The 17,992-nt window shown below is 49.2% G+C and overlaps 2 protein-coding genes across 13 annotated transcripts in view; both read left to right on the top strand.

Moving 5' to 3' along the window:
• GUK1 (guanylate kinase 1) overlaps positions 1 to 17,992 on the top strand; it is a 359,169-nt gene that overhangs the window by 236,531 nt on the left and 104,646 nt on the right. Inside the window, exon 1 of one of the 12 annotated variants that reach the window (XM_050759448.1) lies at positions 12,009 to 12,012. The exons of 10 other annotated variants lie outside the window; for them this stretch is intronic. The gene's annotated coding sequence lies outside the window, so the exon portion shown is untranslated. One more of the 12 variants, XM_050759469.1, reaches the window with a different exon arrangement.
• Positions 1 to 17,992, top strand: part of WNT3A (Wnt family member 3A) — a 53,343-nt gene that overhangs the window by 18,516 nt on the left and 16,835 nt on the right. The gene's annotated exons all lie outside the window — the stretch shown is intronic.

Here is a 17,992-nt window from a genome sequence, read left to right as displayed (position 1 = left end):
TTGTTTGTTTGTTTGTTTTTTGAGACAAGGTCTCACTCTGTTGCTCATGTTGCTCAGGCTGGAGTGCAGTGGCATGATCACGGCTCATTGCAGCCTTGACCTTCCAGGTTCAAGCGATCCTCCTGCTTTAGCCTCCCAAGTAGCTGGGACTATAGGCATGTGCCACTATGCCCCAGTGATTTTTGTATTTTTTGTAGAGATGAGGTTTTGCTGTGTTGGCCAGACTGGTCTCTAACTCCTGGGCTGAAGCGATCCGCCCACCCTGGCCTCCCAAAGTGTTGGGATTATAGGGCATGAGCCACTGTGCCCAGCTTCTGTAATTTCTTTCAGCCATGTTTTGTAGTTTTCATGGTATGAGTTGTGTACCTTCATGGTTAATGTATTCCTAAGTACTTTTTTTCTTTTTGATGCTATTGTCAATTGAATCATTTTTCTTTTCTTTTTTTTTTTTTTTGGTTTGAGACAGTGTCTGTCTCTGTCGCCTAGGCTGGAGTGCAGTGGCACCATCTGGGCTCATTGCACTTCCATCTCCCAGGCTCAAGTAATTCTCCTGCCTCAGCCTCCTGAGTAGCCATGCTTGGCTAATTTTTTGTATTTTTTTTTTTGGTAGAGATGGAGGTCTCCCTATATTGCCCAGGCTGGTCTTGAACTTCTGGGCTCAAGCAATCCTCCCACCTCGGCCTTCCAAAGTGCCTGTAACCACAGGTGTGAGCCACTGTGACCAGCTTGTAATTGTTTTCTTAATTTTTTTTTCAGATTTTCCGTTGTTAATATATAGAAATACAACTTTTTAATCAAGAAATACATTTTTTTGAGTTTTGATCCTCAACTGTAACCCTGCTTAATTTATTTGTTAGCTTTGAGAGGGTTTTGGTGAATTGTGTAGAATTTTCTACATACAGGTTGATGTCATCTGTGGATGGAAACTGCTGCCTTTCTTCCTTTCTTATTTGGATGTCTTTTATTTCTTTTTCTTTCCTAATTGCTCTGGCTAGGACTTCCAGTGCTATGTTGAACAGAAATGGTAAAAGTGGGCATCTTTCCCTTGCTCCTGATCTTAGGGTGAAAACTTTGAGCTGCCTGCATATATGGTGTTGACTGCATGTTTTTCTTTATTTATTCTTATTTATTTATTTTTAATTCCTATTTCAATAACTTTTGGGGTACAAGTGTTTTTTTGTTACATGGACGAATTGTTAGTGGTTAACTGAGATTTTAGTGCACCCCTCACCTAAATAATGTACACTGTACCCAATACGTAGTGTTTTATCCCTAGCTTCCCTCCCAACCTCCCCCTTCTGAGTCTCCAGTGTCCGTGATATCACTCTGTCTGCCTTTGTGTTCTCATAGCTTATCTCCCACTTGTAAGTGAGGACACAGGATATTTGGTTTTCCACTCCTGAGTTATTTCACTTAGAATAATGGCTTCCAGCTCCATCCAAATTACTGCAAACGACATTATTTCATTCCTGTTAATGTCTGAGTAGTATTCCATGGTGTATATATACCACATTTTCTTTATTTTCTTTTATTTTTTGTTTTTGAGATAGGGTCTCGCTCTGTCATCCAGCTTGGAGTGCAGTGGTGCGATCTCAGCTCACTGCAACCTCTACCTCCTGGTTTCAAGTGATTCTCCTGCCTCAGCCTCCAGAGTAGCTGAGACTACAGGTGCCTGCCACCAAGCCTCACTAATTTTTTTTTTTTTTTTTTTTTTTTTTTTTTTTTTTTTTTTTTTTGAGACGGAGTCTCACGCTGTCGCCCAGGCTGGAGTGCAGTGGCGCGATCTCGGCTCACTGCAAGCTCCGCCTCCCGGGTTCCCGCCATTCTCCTGCCTCAGCCTCCTGAGTAGCTGGGACTACAGGCGCCCGCCACCGCGCCCGGCTAATTTTTTGTATTTTTAGTAGAGACGGGGTTTCACTGTGGTCTCGATCTCCTGACCTTGTGATCCGCCCGCCTCGGCCTCCCAAAGTGCTGGGATTACAGGCTTGAGCCACCGCGCCCGGCCTAATTTTTGTTTTTTCAGTACAGACAGGGTTTCATCATGTTGGGCTTGTCCTGACTTCCTGACATCAGGTGATCAACCTGCCTCAGCCTCCCTAAGTACTGGGATTACAGGCGTGAGCCACCGTGCCTGGCCTTATACACCACATTTTCTTTATCCACTCATGAGTTGATGGGCACTTAGGCTGGTTCCACATGTTTGCAATTGGGAATTGTGCTGCTGTGAACATATGTGTGAAAGTGTCTTTTTCATATAATAACTTCTTTTCCTTTGGGTAGTGGGATTGCTAGATTGAATGATAGAACTACTTTCAGCTCTTTAAGGAATTGCCATACTGTTTTCCACAGTGGTTGAACTGGCTGACATTCCTACCAGTAGTGTATAAGCATCCTCTTTTCCCCACATCCACACCAACATCTATTATTTTTTGATTTTTTAATAATGACGTCCTTGCAAGAGTAAAGTGGTATCTCGTTGTGGTTTTAATTTGTGTTTCCCTGATGATTAGTGATGTTGACCATTTTTACCTATGTTTGTTGGCCATTTGTATATCTTATTTTGAGAATGTCTATTCATGTCTCTTACCCACTTTTTAATGGGATTATTTGTTTTTTCTTGCTGATTTGTTTGAATTCCTTGTCAATTCTGGATATAAGCCCTTTGTCAAATGCATGGTTTGTGAATATTTTTTCCCACTCTGTGGGTTATCTGTTTACTCTGATGACTATTTATTTTTGTGTGCAGAAGCTTTTTAATTCAATTAGGTCCCATTTATTTATTTTTATTTTTGTTGCATTGTTTTGGGGCTCTTAGTCATGAATTATTTGCCTAGGTTGATGTCTAGAAGAGTTTTTCCAATGTTGTCTTCTAGAATTTTTATAGCTTCAGGTCTTAGATTTAAGTCTTTGATCCATCTGGAGTTGATTTTTGTATAAGGTGAAAGATTAGCATCCAGTTTCATTCTCCTACATGTGGTTCGCCAGTTTCCCCAGCACCAATTATTAAGTAGGGTGACCTTTTTCCAATTAATGCTTTGTCAAAGATCAGCTGTCTGTACATTTTTGGCTTTATTTCTGGGTTCTCTATTCTGTTCCATTGTTCTATGTGCCTACTTTTATACAAGTTCCATGCTGTTTTGGTCACCATAGCCTTGTAGTATAATTTGAAGCTTGCTTCAAATTAGTATAGTAGTATAATTAGTAGTATAATTTGTTTTTGCTTAGGATTGCTTTGGTTATTCGGGATCTTTTTTGGTTCCATATAATTTTTTTTTTTTTTTTTTTTTTTTTTTTTTGAGATGGAGTCTCACTCTGTTGCCCAGGCTAGAGTACAGTGGAGGGATCTCGGCTCACTGCAACCTCTGCCTCCCAGGTTCAAGCCATCTCCTGGATTCCCTGCCTCAGCCTCCCAAGTAACTGGGATTACAGGCGTGTGCCACAACACCTGGCTAATTTTTTGTTGTTGCTGTTTTTGGTTTTTGTATTTTTAATAGAGACAGAGTTTTGCCATGTTAGTCAGGCTGGTCTCAAACTCCTGACCTCAAGTGATCCACCCACTTTAGCCTCTCAAAGTGCTGGGATTACAGGCTTAAGCCACCACACCCGGCCGGTTCCATATAAATTTTAGGATTATTTTTCCTAATTTTGTGAAAAATGATGTTGGCATTTTGATCGGAATTGCCTTGAAGCTGTAGATTGCTTTGGGCAGTATTGTCATGTTCACAATATTGATTCTTACTGTCCATGAGCATGGGATGTGTTTCTGTTTGTTTGTGTTGTCTTTGATTTTTTTCAGCAGTATTGGCTGCAGGTTTTTCACAAATGCCCTTTATCCAGTTGCCCCAGGTGGCAGTGGCTTTATTTAACTTTCAAGGTTTTCAAAGACCACCCTTCGATTAGCCACTGCTCCATCCTGAGAGAGTTCTGAGTTAGGCAAAACGAATTTTTTTTTTTTTTTACCCAAACAGGTTAAAACAGACAAAGAATTCCTTGGGGAAAAGGTCTCCTCCACTCCCTCCAGATCTATCCACCTGCCCAGGGAACACCGGCCTTCACTGTCCCAGGGAGGCTTGTGGGCACCACCACATGAAAACACCACCAGGCTCTCCTAGCAAGTCAAGGTCACCATTTCCTCAAGTTGACATTCACTGGGTTGCGGTGACCCTTTGACTACTTGCCAGAGAACTAACAATGTCGGTACTAACCGTTTGTGTCTAATTTTTTGGAGGGCCCTCGGAGCTTCCTTTTGGGTTCCAGGCTGTATTCTGGGGTAGAGGACACAGATCCCACCACTCGATGGAGCATCAAGGTCACTTTGGGAGACCAGCATGTAGGGCGGAATGTGCATAGTACCATCCATCCCAGGGTGACCCAGCACAGTCCTACTGGCCGAGGCGGGGCCCAGGGGACCACAGCTGTGCTGAGCATGTGATCAGCAAGCCGAGGAGACCTTGGAGACCACGGTGCCGAAGGAAGGCTACTCAGACAAAGGCGAAATAGGTCATGCTGGGAAAGTCCTCCCAGGGACCTTGCAGTCCTGGGGGTCCTGCTGGCAGAATGCCCAAGGCCACAGTTCATTTCACTTCTCCACAAATCTGCTTCCCTGCTGGCTCCCTCATTTTATAACGGACAACCCCAGTTTTCTGTTGCTCAGGTCAAAAACCCTGGGCCCCTGACTGCCACCTTACCCTCCCCCCGTCCTCCCTGCAAGAGTATGAATGCTTGTGCCCCTCCCTCATTCCTACATTGAAATCCTCACCCACAGGTGATGGTGTTAGGTAGTCGGGCCTTTGGGAGGTGGTCAGGTCATGAGGGTAAAGCCTCATGAGTGGGATCAGTGCCACTGAGGCCGAGGTGGGAGGATTGCTTGAGGCCAGGAGTTAAAGACCAGCCTGGGAAACATAGCAAGACCCCATCTTTGCAAAAAGTAAGTTAACATATACTAGTGAAACACAGTGGTGCATGCCTGTAGTCCTAGCTACTCAGGAAGGGTCACTTGAGTCCAGGTTGAGGCTACAGTGAGCCATGATGGCACCACTGTGCTCCAGCTTGGGCAACAGAATGAGACCCTATCTCTGAAAAATATAAAAATAAAAATAAATACACCTGGTGCGGTGGCTCACGCCTGAAATCCCAGCACTTTGGGAGGTGGAGGCAGGCAGATCACTTGAGGTCAGGAGTTCGAGACCAGCCTGGCTAACATGGTAAAACCCCATCTCTACTAAAATACAAAAAAATTAGCCAAGGATGGTAGCGGGTGTCTGTAATCCCAGCTAGTCAGGAGGCTGAGGCATGAGAATCACTTGAACCCTGGAGGCAGAGGTTTCAGTGAGCCAAGATCACATCACTGCATTCCAGCCTGGGCAACAGAGTAAGACTCCATCTCAAAAAAAAAAAAAAAAAAAAAAAAAAAAAAAAAAAAAGGAAAAATATAAATAAATAAACAAAAAATAAATAAATAAAAAGGAGCCTCTCAGTCCTTCTACCACACATATACTGACCCAGTGAGAAAGAGAGGTCTGTGAACGAGGACACGCCCTCGCCGGGCACCAAACCTGCTAGTGCCTTGCCCTTGGACTTGTGCTGTTCATGAGCTCCCAGAGCAGCCCACACGGACTGAGACACTACCTGTGTCTTCCAGCCCCACTGGCCTCTTGGCTGCTTCTCAAACACCGAGCATGATGCCCCCTCCCTCCCACCTTTGCACTTTGCAGTCCCTCTGCCAGGAGCACCCTTTCTACTGTTGTAATTCCCACAGGCCCTCTCAGGAGTGTCCCCCATGCTTGCTCCTATCCCCTCACCCTGCTTCACAGCCTCTGGTCAGCCCCATTAGCTGATGATTCTGTGGAAAGAGAGCATGGCCTTGCTCAGCCCCTGCAGCCAAATGCAAAGGAAGACCACAAGTCCTCTGAAGAGGAGGTGCCTGGCTCTGGGGGGCCCGGCATGTGCCCTGACCAGGAGAGCCCCTGAATGCGCAGCTGACACTGCCTCCAGGGCTGGCAGGGCCTGGCTGAGGCCGTCCATGGGCAGGAGCCCTCCAACATCCAGCGATCATGGCCATACCCCAGCCCCCATCACGGGCCTGTGTTCTTCAGGCGTGGGGAAGGCACTATGGGGCAGAGAGTGGGGACAAGAGGGTCAGGCTCAGAGTCCAGGCACTGGTCACTGTGGGATAAGGAGGATGTCCCTGAGGGACGAGTCAGGGTCCACGTAGGAGAAGAAACTGGAACTTGGGGAGCTCGGACGGTGGCCTTCCTGTGACCTTGAGTGAGAGGCAGCTCACTTCCTGGAGCTTCAGCCTCCCATTTGTATAATGGAAGAATGCTTACAGCTTGTCAGACCTCACAGACCTGCTGGTCAGGGAAATACACCACGCAGCTCCCCTGGAGACGGCTGCCAGGGTGCACAGGAGTAAGGTCCCAGGGCTGTGCAGCTCATCGAGCGTGTCCAAGGGTGTGTGTGATGTGTGATGCATTGTGCGTATGAGTGTGCACGTGCATGGCGATGTGGTGTGATGTGTCATGTGTGCACATGCACGTGGTGTGGTGTGAGGTGTGTGCATGTGCATGTGTGTGCATGTGTGTCAGGTGTAGTGAATGTGTATGTGGTCTGGTGGATACATGTGCCTGTGTATGGGTGTATGTGGATGTGCCTGTGCACGTGTGCATGTGGCTGTGGCATGCATGTGCATGTCTATGTGTGCGTGTGATGCAATTGCTGCCCGCTAAGATTCCTGGGCTGTCCTGTAGCCAGTGGTGGCATGGAGGGAGGCATGGGCACCATATACACTGCAAAAGGCCAAGAGCACCAGACTGGGCCCTGTGCCATGTGGTTGCTGGCTCCAGAGCCAGGATGGGATGCTTAGGGCTGCCCACTCCCCCTCTGAGAAGGAAGCAGGGATTTTAGGAAGAAAACCGGAAGCCTGTCCTGCTTAGAGCCATACCAGGTGATGGAGGAAGGCTGTGTTGCATGGGGTCAGAGGGCAACATGCCATTCCCTAAAGCCCTGCTACCCTCAGGCATCTTTAGGATATTCCATTGCCCTCCAGAATGTCAGGATGTCTCTCACTTGTGGAAGAGGAGAGGACATCTCACTTGTGGAAGGGGGGAGGGCTCCTGCCCATAGACGGCATCAGCTCACTGACTCCCAACCTGGACATCTGAGCCCGGCTGGAGGCCAGGAGGAAGCTAGCCTCATGAGTCATACATTCAGGAAACCTTGGGTCTATCCTCCAAGCTGAGCCTTGGGGAGCCTGTGCCATCGCTGTCTGGACCACGCCTATGGAAAGGCACAGATCTGCACAGATGGGAATCCCAGCCAGCAGATTGGCTGGGGGGCCAGCCAGCTGAATGCAAAGCCCCAAAGTCAGTGAACAGCACTGGGTCCTAAACCTAATTGCACCTCCAGCTGCTTCGAGGAGAGGCCTATGAATGAGTGCTGCTCTGGAGTCCCCAAATCTATGGTCTAGGAGCCTGGTCATATACCAGAACTTCCTTCCCTTTTATGGCTGAGTAATATTCCATTGTATGGATAGACCATATTTTGTTTACCCATTCACTCATTGATAGGCATTTAGGTTTTTTCAATTTCTTGACTATTATAAGTAATGCTTTTTGTGTGAATGTGTATTTTCAATTCTCTCTGGTATATACCTAGGAGCAGAATTGGGTCATAGAGGAACTCCCTGCTTAACTTTCTGAGGAACTGTCAAACTATTCCAAAGTGTCTGCACCATTTTACATTCCCATCAGCAGGATCTGAGGATTTTGATTTCTGCACATCTTCACCAGCACTTGTTTTTTTCTGCTTGCTGGTTTTGTTCTAGCCATCCTAGTGGGTGTGAAGCAATGTCTCATTGAGGTTTTCATTTGCATTTCCCTGATGCCTAAGGTTGTTGCGCATCTTTTCATGTGCTCATTGGCCATTTGCCTCTCTTCCTTGTAGTAATGTCTATTCCATTCTTCCACTCACATTTTAATTGGGTTGTTTGTCTTTTTGTCATTGAGTTGTAAGAGTGTTTTATATAGTCTGCATTCAAGTCCCTTATCCAATACATGATTTGCAAATATTTTCCCCCATTCCATGGGTTGTCTTTTCACTTGCTTGATGGTATCCTTTGAGGCATGCAAGATTTTAATTTTGATGAATTCCAAATTATCAGTTTTTTTCTTTGATTCCTTGGCTTTTGATGCCATATCTAAGAGACCATTGCCTAACCCAAGCTCACAAAGATCTACTCTTAATTAGTGTTTTTTTTTAACATATATAAGAGTTTTAGAGTTTTAGCTCTTACATCTCGGTCTTTATTTTAATTTTCATAGACGAGGTGAGGCAGGGATCTAATCACATTCTTTTGCATGTGGAAATCCAGTTATTCCAGCACCATCTGTTGCAGACTGTTCTTTCCCCTTTGAATAGTCCTGGCACCTTTACTGCAAATCAGTTGGCCCTAGGTGTATGAATTTATTTCTGGGCTCTTTATTCTATTCCATTGTTCCATATGTCTGTCTTTATGCCAGTGTCACACTGTTTTGATTATTATAGTTTTGTAGTGTTTTGAAATTACAACATGTGAGTCCTCCTGCTCATCTTTCTTTTCAAGGTTATTTTGGCTATTTGGAGGCAATTACAGTTCCATATCACTTTTAGGATTAGCTCATCAATTTCTGCAAAAAAACAAAGCTTAGATTTTTAGAAATTGTGTTGAATGCATAGATCAGTTTGGGAAATATTGTTCTACTAATATTGTGTCTTCTGATCCATGAACATAGGATATCTTCCCATTTAGGTCTTTAATTTCTTTCATGATATTTTGTAGTTTTCAGCATACAAATCTTGCACTTCTTTTGTTAAATGTATTCCTAAGTATTTTATTCTTTTTGATGCTGTTGTGAATGAAATTGTTTTATTAATCTCATTTTTGAATTATTTGTCACTAGTGTATAGAAACACAAATGAAGCCGGGTGCAGTGGCTCATGCCTGTAATCCCAGCACTCTGGGAGACCAAGACAGGGAGATCATTGGAGGTCAGGGGCTCAAGACCACCCTGGCCAACATGATAAAACCCTGTCTTTACTAAAAATACAAAAATTAGCCAGGTATGGTGGTGCACACCTGTAGTCCCAGCTACTTAGGAGGCTGAGGAACAAGAATCCCTTAAGCCCAGGAGACGGAGGTTGCAATGAGCTGAGATCACACCACTACACTCCAGCCTGAGCAGCAGAGTGAAACTCTGTCTCAAAAACACACACACACATACGCGCGCGCACACACATACACACACAAATTATTTTTAATATGAATCTTGTACTCTGTAACCTTGCTGGAGTTGTTTATCAGTTCTAATATATTTTTTATTTGCAGATTCTTAGGGCATTCTACATATAAGATAGTTTTATTTCTTCCTTCCAATCTGGATGCACTTTTTTCATTTTTCTTCCTTAATTGCCCTGGCCAGAGCCTCCGGTTCCATGATGAATAGCAGAGTTGAGAGTGGACAAACAGCTTTCAGTCTTTCACCACCGGATAGGATGTTAGCTGCAGGTAGGCCCATCTTGCTTTTGAACTTAGTAGTGCTAGATGTGAGAAAAACTTTGTTCACATAAATAAATAGATAAAAATGGGAGCACTTAGTTATCATGCATCTCTCAATTCTTTGAATGTTTTTAGAGTTATGTATGCCAAAAATCACATGGTGGCCTATCATCAAAATGTGGAAAAAGCCTATCAGCATATGACTCAATTAGGTCCTCCTTAAAGTTTAAGGAAAACAGGGAATTAAAGGTGCCTGATTTTCACAAGTCCCAGTCATTATCAATAGCTCCCACTCTTGGTTTTTGGGAGAAACTCCCTAGGGTTTGGCATACTCCAGGAAGATCCAGGAGTCTCCTGGAACAAGAGCTGGGACCCTTGGGGGTCTCTCATGGGTCTGGTGTGTGACAGCATCCTGATAGCACATGCCACAGGTATACATGTGGTGCAAATGCACACAGTCAGTCCCCTGTGAAAGCACAGAGATGCACTCTGCCACACAGCACATGTTTAGAAATGATGTGTTAAGTCAGTGACCGAAAGACAATGGTACATTCCTCAGGGAATCCCAGGAGGGCTTCCCAGGGGAGGTGACCCCTGGGCTGAATCTTGAAGGATTTTCTTTCTTTAAAACACACATATCCAGTACTTTCCAGGCACTGTTTAAGTGTTCGACACACCGTGGCCAGTTGAATCCTAACGCCCATCTGATGAGGCCCGCAGTGCGGTGACCCTGTTTTACAAATAAGGAAGCTGAAGCACTGTGACAAAACAGAGACTTGAACCTTGGCAACCTGGCTGCAAAGTCCCCAGGCAGAGGGGACAGCCCATGCCAAGGTTGGGGCTGATGTAGGGGTGAGCAGAGCCCTCAGGCAGGCCCAGCAGAGCCCTCAGGCAGGCCCAGTTTAGGAATCACTGGAGGAACCCGGAGCCCTCAGGGAAGGCAGGTGCAGCCTGGGAGGAAGCAGAGAGGGTAGGACTCTAGAGGACACCCCATCCCCATGTATGCATCCCTCCAGGCAGGGCGGGGATGGATCTGCGCAGTCACTGAGAATTTCTCAATGGAGCTATTGGATTAATGCCGCAGGCTCTCCAGGGGCAAGTGGGCCCCACAGATGCCCAGGTCCTGCCCCAAGGTGCTGACATTCGGTGGGGGCAGGGAGCCCCCGTTTCGGGTTGCTTTCCTGCTGCTATGCCGGCCTCTCTGCAAAGGGCTGAACTCCCACTGTGCTTCTAGCCTCCCCTCCCACCCCACTCACCTCCCCTCAACCCTCTCCTTCTCCCCTTCTCTCATCCTACTACCCCCTTCTCCTCCCCTTTCTGATGGAGGAACACAGTCTGGGACCCTTCCTACCTCCTCATGGCTTAAATAGGTTTAAGTAGGAAAGGGGAAGTACCGGCTCCTCCCTCCTGCTGCCACAGAGACTCAGAAATGCTTGGAGTCCTGGTGGCCTGGGAGGAAGGAGCCCGCCGGGTGCCTCAGAGAGAGGCCTGCTCAGGAGGCCATTGTGGAGGCCCTGGCCATGCTCTCCATAATCATCTGATTGGATTAGGGTCAGGGCAACCCTAATCATGTCAAAGGTCACCCCAGGCTTTGTGGCAGGGGCCGCAGGGTGCCTGGCCACCCCTGCCAAGATGGCCTTGTTGAACACAGTTAAAAACCCTCAGCCAGCTGTGAGGAGAGGGGCCCAGCCTCCTGTGTGTGTGTGCACATGAGTGTGCACCCTAGTGTGTGCATTGTGAGGGGTGCATGTGTGTGCCTATATGTGCACATATGCCATATATGTGCATGCCTCTGTGTATGCATGTGCATGTGTGTGTGCGTGTGCATGAGTGTGAACATATGAAGGAAGGAACTTCATATCCTCACACCTCCTGCTTTCAGCCCCATCTGCCATCCACCTGGGCTGGGACTGGGGGCTGGGGTCACCAGACTGAGGCTGGGAGAAACCGTCAGTCCTTGGAACATGGGGCTCTGCCACAGAAGCTGAGCCTGGTCTCTGAAGAGCTCTCTCTTCTGGGGTCCAAAAGGAGCAGGACATTCAACCTGCCTGGGGCAGAAAGCATTTGAGGAATTTTAAGTGCATGGGCACACCATGCAGCTTCTCTGTCCCCTGCCGCAGGCCCCAGGCACCGGGAGGGCTCACTTCCCTGGAGAGTTGGAGACACTCCACTCTTGACCCCTGGCAAGGTAAAGCTGCCATGGATACAGGTACAGAGAAAGGGCAGGGATGGCTGCAGTAGATGCAGCAACCCAGGGCCCAGCATCTGGATCTCAGGCGGCATGTGGCTCTGCAGAGAGCCTGGCCTGCTCTAGGCCAGGTGGGGTATGTGCTCCTTAGAGAAAGGGACGGAGGCCAGGAGCGGGTGAGGCCTGGAGCCTAGGGATGCCACCTGTGCTCACACACTTGGTGCCCTCTAACATGGGCTGGGCCCAGGAGTCCCCCCAGGTCCTGGCACCTGCCAGATGGGCTAGGGGGAGCGTAGTGGCAGGGGGAGGTATGCAATCTCTTGTGCTTCCCAAGTAAGTGTGCTTCCCACAACTCCTTGTGGACACTTCCCAGAGCCCTGGGGTTTGCTTCTTCCTACCCAGTGTGGGTGGGGCCTGCAGCAGTGGCCTTCCCACTCAGCCTTCACACACCACCCTCTCTTCAAGCATTTCCAGTCCCCACCCCTTGCCCTGGACTGTGAACCCCAGGGTATCCCCACTCAAAGCACAGGGCCAGATTCCTCGTTGGTGCCCCAGGACCCCTCCAGCCCCAAAGGGTGGGGAGAGTAATGAAAGGGTTCCTGCACACCACATGTCAGTAAGCCTTGCTGGGTGCCCCACAAGTCCCCCATCATCTCCCCAATGTCATCCCCAGTCAAGAGACAGCCCAGCCCCCTCTCCTCCCGGCAGAGTCCCCAGGAGCCCCTCGGGGTGGTCCACCACCTCCCTGTGTGTCCCCTGCCTATGAGGGCCGGCATAGGGGTGGGGCCTGCCTGCTAGGACATGGGGACACAGAGGGCAGCTCTTTAGGGAACCAGCGTCCCCAAATCCAGGTTGCGACCCCTGACCCCCCCCATCGGAAAGTGTTGCCGTTTAAGCTGCGTTGGGTTGGGGGGCTCCCCTGGCTCCAGTGGCCTCTCTGGTGTATCATTAACTCTCCCCAGTGGGAGGGGAACCCCGGCTGACTCCCCGCCGCGTCCGGCTGGGAGCACAATATCCCAGCGACGGCGACAAGATTAAGCACAAGGGGAGAGTGCAAATGCGCGGGCGGTTCACACGCCCTTCGCGGTGCTGAATTAAAGCGTCTGAATGGGGATTTCCCCTCGCGCCCGACGGCCTGGCGCGCGGCGCATACTTCCAGGTTGCTATGACTGGCCTGCGCTCGCCTAATCACCGACCAGGGGGAAATTCATATAAAATATCGCCGGCCATTGTGGGCCTAACTTGGCGTGACAGTGGCGCACAAAGCCGGATTCAAGCGCCCCAGCGGGTCAGCACGGCTCCCGGCCGCGCGGGCCGCCCGGCGGTGTCAGGGGCCGTGGCCGCGGTGGGGCGCGAGCCGCATTCCGCTCTCAGGTGGCTCCGGGGCCTTTTGTGCAGGCCATGATTACCAAATGCCACCGCGACACCCCCTCCCGGCCGCCTGGCTCCTCCTGGGGCCGCAGGAATGAGGGAAAGTGGGCAGCCCCTGAGGGGAGGCGCCCGGGCGTCGGCTCCGGAGGGGACAGGGGCGCGGGCTGAGTCCCCCTGTGTGCCGCACAGCAAAGGGTCTTCTCCTTCCCCTGTGCTCGGGCCTCAGTGGGGGAAGAGGGCCCACCCGTTGCTGCTCTGGAAGCCTGTTGTGGCCTCCCGATGGGCACGAGAAGGATTTTGCCAGTCTGGTCAGGTGGTCCTAGCTGGGATCCAAGGCACCCCCTCACTCAGCCAGCCCCTTCCAGCAGCTGTGGCCTCAGCAGGCAGGAGATGAGGGCAGCACCAGGAGAGAGGGACCCAATGCATTCGGGGTGGCCATTGTCCCCACAACTCTATGGGTCCCACGTGTGTGGTGGGGGTGTGGTAATTATACAGGATGCAGTGTGCACGGGGGGACTGGGTTCGCTGTGACCCTCCATCCACCAAGATGCCTGAAGGCCAGTCCCTGGAGTACAGGGAGACTGCTCCTCACTGGTGCTGCAAAGGCCTGGCAGATCAGGCAGGGGCAAGCCCTGGGGGATGGGGCATTTGCCCTGCAGACCTGGGGAGAGAAGCTGGCTGCAGTAGGGTGCACTTGGGGGGCAGAAGGAATTTTTTGTCACAGTGAAGGTGAGAACTTATCAGTGGAGATTCAGCTGTTTTTCTCCTGGGCAGTGGGCAATGTTGGGAATCTGGACCCCTAGTACCTGGCTGAGCTGGCCACCATGGGGTCCCGCCCTCGGCCTGTGCTTCCCTGCTGGAGCTGGGGGTGTCCAGTCAGACCGTCAGCATTGCCAGGGGAAAGAGACGAAGCCACAGGTTTCCAGGGGCTGGGGACAGCATTGGAGGGCCCCAGGAGACATGACCAGGTGAGCATGGGTCAACATCAAGAAGCAGACTGGGCACAGGCGGCATCCCAAGCTCCTAGGAAAGGAGGTGTCAGCTGCCCCAGGATGGGGCCACAGAAGCAGAACCACAACCCCGTTCCCAGGCTGAGCAGCCCAGCCACCAGCTGCCAGCAGCCAGGGCCCTGAATCCCAGAGCCTGTGACCAAGGTGCCCACCTCCAGGAAGAGGCCAGGCTAGAGACCCAGTGACCACTGTCCACTCATGGGGGGATGGCCATCAGCATATCAGAGACACCCCCCACCCCCTTCTCCTGGCAGGCTCCTATTCAAGGTCTTGTCCAGGGTCCCATATAGCCCTTACAAAGTCATGGCCAAGCTGTCCATAGCCTCCCTTCTGGTCACAGCCCAGAGGAGGGGTCAGCACAGAATGGAATCTGACCTTGGGAGATCTCACCTCTGTTGATGTGTCAGAATCACTGGAGACCCTCTCCCAGCCATGATCATTGTTAGAAGCCTCCAGTCCTAGTTCCCTGCTGGGCTTCCCAGAGGGGCCAACCTGGGTGAAGCCCTTCAGACTGAGCACTCTGCCTCCCTGAGGAGCTGGATTTCATTGTCCTATGGTTGCATTTAACAACAATCCCCTCCCCCTACCCAGAACTTTCCCTCCTTCAAGTTGTTTGTCCCTCAGAAAAGCCACTCAGGAGTCCCCTCTGGACCAACAGGCATGTCCCAGGAGCCCAGGAGTTCCGGACTGTCCTTCTCTTCTTGCCCTGTATCAGCCCCGACAGCCTTTCCACAGATAGGCATGCCCCTCTCAGCCATGCAGTGGGGGCCCAGCCAGGCAGGTGGGCTCCCTGCTCCCTTGAGCTACAGCCATGGAAACACTAGCCATGGGAACACCCATTGGAGCTGCAGGAGCCTGTAATGATGGGTTCAGGGACCTCTCTTGTGACCCCTCTGTCTGGGCTCTGCACTCACTGCTGTGCAGCCTGGGGCCCGTGGCTGACCCTCTCTGAGCCATCTTCCTGTCAGGGCCACTTCTCTCATTAGTTAATACAAGGATAGGCTTGGACCTGCTTTTCCCACTGTCACCCCAGAGCAGGGAAGCCTCCACGCTGTGCTCCCTCAGCACCTACCTTCTGAGCACACACCTGTCCCTGCTGAAATGCTTCCTGGGTCACCTCCCCATAGGAAGGTCAGCTCTGAGGGGACAGAGGCTGCAGGCTTCTTTGCCACTTAAAAGACAGTCACTGCTTAATAAATAGTGGCAACTGAGCAACTTTAGTAAAATGTGAAAGACAAGGATTTTGGAATGATTTGGGCAAATGTTCAACATTTAAGAATTTGGAAATATGGCCGGGCACGGTGGCTCACGCCTGTAATCCTAGCACTTTGGGAGGCCGAGATGGGTGGATCACGAGGTCAGGAGACTGAGACCATCCTGGCTAACATGGTGAAACCCTTTCTCTACTAAAAATACAAAAAAATTAGCTGGGCATGGTGGCGGGCGCCTGTAGTCCCAGCTACTCAGGAGGCTGAGGCAGGAGAATGGCATGAACCTGGGACGCGGAGCTTGCAGTGAGCCGAGATCGTGCCACTGCACTCCAGCCTGGGCAACAGAGCAAGACTCCATCTCAAAAAAAAAAAAAAAGAATTTGGAAACATATCCTTCCTGTTTGATGTTCAAAGGTCCTTTTTTGAAATTATGATGGTAGATATTTTATACATATATATGTATAATATCTACCATATATCTACATATCTATATCTATCTATGTATAGAGAGATATATCTATATCTATCTATCTATCTATCTATCTATCTATCTATCTATCTATCTATCTATATCTTTTCCTCTCTCAACAAAATAAAAACACTTGGCAGTCCTCTGTTAGTCCCCAGATGCTCTCTGATACTTGCAAAGCCCATTAAATCCAAATCTAGAAACAAAGGATTGTTAAGATCCCTCTAGTCCAAAAGTTCTGAGATGCAAGAGACAAAGGAACCATCAAAGCTAATCTCATGATTCCCTGCATCCGACAACTGCACTGCCCTCAGCTGTGATGGAGCCTTGCCTGGCAGTTCTTCTGCCTTTCCCTAAATGCCCACCTCTTACCACCTAGAACTCCCTCACCTTCTCAGACTTTATCCATCCATCCATCCATCATCCACTCATCCATCATGCATAATTCACCATCCATCAATCCATCATTCATCCATCCATCCATCATCATCATCCATTTATCCATCATGCATGATCTACCATCCATCAATTCATCCATCCGTCCATCCACCATCCAACATCCATCCATCTATCCATCCGTCTATGTGCCATCCATCAATCTATCATCCATCTATCCATCCACTGTCCATTGTCCATCCATCCAGCATCCATCAATATCATTCATCCATCCATCTATCCATCCATCCACCATCCATCAATTCATCATCATCCATCTATCCACCATCCCTCAATCCATCATCTATCCACCCACCCATCCATCTACCCACTATTCATCACCCCTCCATCCCAGGCCTGCCTCAGAGCTCATGTTGTCAAGCCTTGCTGTGTGTCCTTGTCCTCTCTACTACCTCCCTTGTGAACTGTAAGCTCCCAAAAGCACGTGATTTAGCACAGTCCCAGGCAAAAAGCCTAACACACACACCAGCAAAGCCTCCCACTAGAGATAGGGAAGGCTTCCCCTGGTTCATTCTCCTTACCAAGGCAAGGACTCTCTTCTCCTGAAAGGTTGTCATCCAACCTCTGTTTTATTTATCACCAGGACAGGAACCCCTTCAACTTTCAGAAAGCCTAGGTTGTTAGAAATTTTATCATATTGAGCAGCAGTCCACTTTCTGGAGGATTTTTTTTTCTTTTGATGGAATCTCCCTCTGTTGCCAGGCTGGAGTGCAATGGCGCAACCTCGGCTCACTGCAACCTCCGCCTCCCGGGTTCAAGTGATTCTCCCACCTCAGCCTCTTAAGTAGCTGTGACTACAGGCGCACACCAACACGCTCCACTAATTTTCGTATTTTTAATAGAGACGGGGTTTCACCATGTTGGCCAGGGGTCTCGATCGCTTGACCTCATGATCTGCCCACCTCAGTCCCCGCAAAGTGCTGGGATTACAGCCGTGAGCCACCATGCCCAGCCTCTGGAGGATTTTTTGTCTGTGGTTCTTGAGAGTGGGCACCTTGCTTCTTATTCATCTCATATTCCTAGTTCAGCCCAGTGCCTGGCTCATTAGGGATTCTCAGATCCTGGATGGATGGTTGAATGGATGGATGGATGGATGATGGTTGGATGGTGGGTGGTGGATAGATGGATGAATGGATGATGGGTGGATGATGGATGAATGGTGATGGATAAATGGTGATGGATGGATTAGAGATGGATGGATGATGGGCAACAGATAGATGATGAATGGACAGACGATGAAGGGGATGATGGATGGATGATGGTTGAATGATGGATGGGTGATGAATTGATGATGATGGATGATGAATGAATGATGGGTGAATGGATGGATGAGTGATGGTAGATGGTGGATGATGGGTAATGGATGGACAATGGATGGATTGTGGATGGATGGATGGATGGATGGATGGATGGATGGTGGATGATGATGGATGATAGATGTATAGATAATGTATGGATATGGATGATGAATGGATGAATGGTGGATGATGGATGATATATGGATGATGGATAGATGTGGATGATGGATGGAGGGATAATGGATGATGGATGGATGTAGATGACAGATGATGGATGATGGGTGGATGGATAGATGGGTGGTGGATGGTGGATGATGGTAGATGATAGATAATAGATATATGGAGGATAGATGGATGGATGGTGAATGGATAGATGAATTGATAGGTGGATAGGTGGTAGATGGTGGTAGATGATGGATGATAGGTAATGGATGGATGGATGGATGGATGGATG

Source organism: Macaca thibetana, chromosome 1, assembly GCF_024542745.1.
Source record: "Macaca thibetana thibetana isolate TM-01 chromosome 1, ASM2454274v1, whole genome shotgun sequence".
Taxonomy (NCBI): Eukaryota; Metazoa; Chordata; class Mammalia; order Primates; family Cercopithecidae; genus Macaca; species Macaca thibetana.
This window is presented reverse-complemented; position numbering and strand designations above follow the sequence as displayed.